We start from the raw sequence: 5458 nt of genomic DNA, 5'->3' as shown, positions 1-5458 counted from the left end.
CCCCCCCCCCCCCCCCCCCCTTAAGATTTTCCTTGACCTCAAGATCAGTTCAACCATGGAGATTACTGGATTAACCTCATTTTCTTCTTCTGGTAGATTATCCCCAACAACTGTGTTAGGAAACAATGCTTTCTTCAGAAACGATACATGAAATACCGAGTGTATTTTTGACTCCTTAGGAAAGTCCAAACGACAAGCCACCGGTCCTATACGCTCCAAAATATTATAAGGTCCAAAATATCGTGGAGATAATTTTTAGTTCTTCATGTGCACATTAGAATTTTACCGATATGGCTGCGACTTTAGATAGACATAATACCCAACTTGATATACAACGTCCCGAAGTCCTTCATCTGCCCTTAGCTTCATTCTATTCTGCACAACTTGAATTTGATCCTTAAGCATGGATAAAACTTCGTTCCTCTTGGTTATTGCCTCATCCAAAGTTGTAATTTTCGCTTCTCCTGGTAAATACTTTGTTAATACCGGGGGAGAAATGCCATACAAATCCTCAAACGGTGTAGTATTAGTTGAAGTGATACGATGTATTATACCAATACTCTTCCCATGGTAACCAAGATGACCATCCTTTTGGTTTATTTCCAGCAGAACACTGTAAGTAACCTTCCAAACATTAGTTAACCACTTCAGTTTGACCGTCGGTTTATGGATGATAGGAGGATCTCATTCTTAACTGAGTTCCATGTAGGCGAAACAACTCTTGCCAAAAATTACTTGTAAATACAGCATCCCTATCAGAAACTATAGATTAAGGAAATCCATGAAGTTTGATGATTATTTCTAAAAACTTCTGGGTTATCGATGTGGATGTATATGGATGTTTTTATGCAAGGAAATGGGCTTATTTCGTTAGTCGATCCACCACTACAAGAATCACGGTTTTCCCTTTAGACTTTGGCAATCCTTCAACGAAATACATGGATATATCTGTCCATACTGTAGTAGGAATTGGCAATGGTTGAAGATATCCTGCTGGAGAAAGAGTACTGTATTTATTCCTTTGGAAAACTTCACAGCAAGCAATGTAGTCTCTAACACCTCTTTATGCATTCTAGACCAGTTGAACAACTTAGATAAACGTTTTACTATCTTCAAATATCCGGCATGACCAGAAATTGGAGAGTCATGAAACTCAGATATTAGAAGTGCCTTCCACATTGAAGTAGGACTTATCACTAGTTGATGTTGTTTATAGTAAACTAAACCATCTCGTACGGTAAAGTTATTCTTACCGAAAGAAGGCTGACTCACTTTAAAGATGAAATCTGTGATCCACGGATATGTTTTTAGTTCAGCTAACAGGTCTTCCATCCAAGCACAACTAACATAAGTTACAGCACAAATTTCACCGTGTTCAAATTTTCGAGAAAGTGCATCAGAAACCTTGTTAGATGATCCCTTCTTGTACTCAATCGCGTAGTTTTATTAACCATTTCTGTTGTTTATGTGTTACATCTCTAGCATCCATAAAATACTTCAAACTTTGTTGGTCTGCCCGAATAAGAAATTTTCTCCCAATAAGATAAGGTCGTCATTTAGTAACCGCATGAACTACTGCTAACAACTCTTTCTCATAAGTTGACAAACCCATATGACGAGGTCCAAGTGGCTTACTTGTGAAAGCAATTGACATTCCTTCTTGCATCAAAACCGCACTTATTCCTACTCCACAAGCATCACTTTCAATAACGAAGGTCTTTGTAAAGTCAGGTAATGCTATCACTGGTATGCATGTCATTGCACTTTTCAATATAACAAACACGTTTGTTGCTTCATCTGTCCACAAAAAACCGTCTTTTTTGAGTAATTTTGTAAGTGGTGCTGCAATATTAGCATAACCTTGTACAAATTTTCTATGATATCCTGTCAAAACTAGGAATCCTCGTAATGCCTTGACAGTTTTCGGTAACGGTCAGTCCAACATATCCAGTATCTTGCTAGGATCAGCTTCCACCCCTCTTCTTGAGATGATATGTCACAAATACTCAACCCTCTCAGTACCAAAAGAGCATTTACTTAATTTGACTTTAAGTTGATGTCTTTCTAATATCATAAATACTTCACGAAGGTGTAATAAATGTGTTTCCTAGGTATGACTATAGATCAGAATATCATCAAAGAAAACCAAGAAAGATTTTCTTAATTGATTTCTGAACACATCATTCATAAGATGTTGAAATATTGATGGAGCATTAGTTAATCCAAACGGCATCACTAGGAATTCATAATGTTTGTCATGGGTTCGAAAATATGTCTTGTAGATATCTTGTTTATACATTCTAATTTGATGATAACCAGATCTTAAATCTAGTTTCGAAAAGAATAAAGCACCATGTAGTTCATCTAATAACTCATCAATGACTGGAATAGGAAACTTGTCCTTAATAGTAGCGTGGTTTAAAGCTTTATAATCAACACAGATACGGCAAGTGTCATCTTTTTTATTAACTAACAAAACAATAGAAGATAAAGGACTTGTGCTTGGCCTAACTAAGCCTGATTCTACCATCTCTTTAACAATCTTTTCGATCTCACCTTTCTGGTAATGTGCGTACCTTTAAGATTGTACATTGATTGAAGCACTCCCAGGTTGTAAGGTTATGCGTTGATCATGGCTTCTCACAGGTGGGAGATTTGTGGGTACTGAGAACACCTCACCAAACTCTTTAATTAATTCTTGTATCTCCCCTAGTGTTTTTTAACTAATTTGTGCTTCTGAGCATTGATTGATCTGGCAAAAAAATCAAGATGATCCCTTGTTTAAGAGGCTCTGGATGGTATTGATGTCGGATAACTTTCCTTTATTTTTCTTATCTCCTTCCAGTCGAATACGCTCACCAGCCCTCTTAAAATCCATGGTCAAATGTTTGAAATCCCAAGTTATGGGACCTAATGTTTGTAACCATTGGACTCCCAAAACCACATCGCATCCCCCAAGTGGAAATACATAAATTTTTTCTTTTGAACCCATATTTATTCAACTTATAATCCAGATCCAAGCATCTTCCTTCACAAGTCATTCTAGCACCATTAGCCACCATCACCTCAAAAGTTTTATCTTTAATTATCTTAATTCTAATTCTTTTAGGTATCGCAGAATCCACAAAATTACGAGTACTTCCAAAATCGATAAGTATGGTAATTTGAGCCTTCTTAATTTCTCCTTGTACCCGTATAGTTTGTGTAGTTAATGATCCATCCAGCGAATGCATAAAAATCTCGACGGTTTCTTTTTCAAGTTCTTCATCTATAGCAACTTCATCTTTACCTTCATCTTCATCCTGATTGTCGTATTTATCAATTAAAAACAATGTTTGAGTTTTACAACGATGACCATGGTGCCACTTTTCATCACAGTTATAGCATAGTTGTTGCTTTCTTCTTTCTTTAGCCTCGGCCTGAGTTAATCTTCTAACAACTGGAGTTTCCATTATGGGTTTTGAAGATGAAATAGGTGCTCTAGAATTAAAAGGTATACTAGTATTAACAACACTAGGTGTCTTTGTTGTTATTCTATATGATTGTATTCGCAAATTTACCTTTTCATCTTGTAACCTTCCAATTTCCATTGCATCATGTAAATTAGTAGGAGTGTGGGATTGAGTTTCTAGTCTCACCTCGTCTTTTAATCCACTTAGAAAACAACTCACTAAAAATTCTTCAGGCAAATTATCTACCAAATTTGATAATCGTTCAAATTCTTCACAATATTCTACATATGAACCTGACTGCTTAATTTTAGCGAGTTTTGCTCCTGCATCTTCATATGAAGTAATACTGAAATGACTAGTAATGGCTTTCTCAAATTCTTTCCAAGTAACTACAGGTTTAGTTCTCTTCAACCACCTATACCATTGTAAAGCTTTACCATCTAAATTACATGTGGCCAACTTGATTTTTTGATTCGCAAGTGTTTCATAATACTCAAAATATTGTGTAGCCTTAAAGAGCCAACCTTCTACATCAGATCCATCAAACTTGGAAAAATATAATCACACATTGTTAGAGCATAGCTCGGTCGAACTCGCATGCGTTGCTATATCAAGCATGTTTGTCAACGTTAGTGATCAAAACTATATAGTCTTGATATCTATCCTATTAGCAAGTCTCGGACTAGGATAGGAAAAGTGTAAGTGAGCTCAAGTACTTCATGGAGATTCAACGACAACGACGAAGATCTACACCAAGGAACCGTGGAACTTCATCAAAAAAAAGGTATGTGAAGACTTGAACTAATCTGTTACTCATAATTCTATCTATTCTATGTCCTACTTCTTATGAGACAAAAGTCGTATGCTTTATAGACTAGATCAAATACGCTGATATTTCGAGCTGAGTATTCAATGCTTATCTTTTTCTCGAAATACGTGTGTTGGTAAAGCTTTTCTCTTTAACCAAGTTTATCTTCATCTTTCAATCACGTAGTTGAGAATTGCTTTGACGTGAAGACAATCTGTGAATAACGGTTGGGATAGCGTTCTAAGAGAAAGTCTCAATGATTGAAATGAGAGTAGATTAAGTAACCCTTGATCTGAAGTTCTTTGAACTTTGTTGAGAAAGTGTATTCGGTAGGATTATAGAATTGTCTTGTCAAGTCCGCGAACTGCCGGAAGTTCTCAAACCCAAGAATTTCTGCTGGGATTTTCAAAGCTCGTTTGTGAGACGCAAGTCCGCGAACTCAGTCGCAGACCTAGTCCGCGAACATGTGGAAGTTCTCGACCGAGAATTTCTACTGAGTTTTGGAAAACTCAAACCGAATGCTTAAGTCCGCGAACTTGTTTGTGAACTTAAGTGGTTGTAATCTAAGATGATTCGCTCTAAACATAAACATTAAATTACTAAGGAATGCTTAACGCAAACCATGGCTATAATGTTCATTGAGCCGATTCAATCGAATAGATATCATCTAGAGTTTAATTGTCTCTTGTATGGTTACATAATATCTCATATAAATTGAACGACTCTCTAACTAGTTCGTTTGAGTCAAGTGGACTAGTTATGATGGATGAGGAACATGGTTAATATGTGAAGCTCATATGGTTGCCTTTTGGTTGCTATATTAGACCGACATGTATGTAAATGTTTGGGCCAGTTCTCACGAACTTGGAAAACGTCTACGAGTGTGTTTGACAAGCTTTGTCTTTCGATCTGACGGTTGAGAGATATTGGCTTGGATCTAAATCAGCGGTGAATAATGTTTACTTAATTCTTAAGTAAAAACCCTGGTTTGAAAGGCTATAAATAGGAGAAATCTAGGTTGAGGAAAACTAATCCCCACACACCTTTCTTCTGTGATACTAGTTTTCTCTAAGCTAGAGTCGATCTCCATTAACCCTTGAGTTTCTTCTTCAAATTCGGGTTAACGACTTAAAGACTTCATTGGGATTGTGAAGCCAGACCGATACTACTTTTATCGTAGTTGTGTGATCTAATCTTA

Source organism: Papaver somniferum, unplaced genomic scaffold (genome assembly GCF_003573695.1).
Source record: "Papaver somniferum cultivar HN1 unplaced genomic scaffold, ASM357369v1 unplaced-scaffold_81, whole genome shotgun sequence".
Classification (NCBI taxonomy): domain Eukaryota; kingdom Viridiplantae; phylum Streptophyta; class Magnoliopsida; order Ranunculales; family Papaveraceae; genus Papaver; species Papaver somniferum.
The sequence above is the reverse complement of the archived record's forward strand: the minus strand, read 5'-3'. Positions refer to the sequence as shown.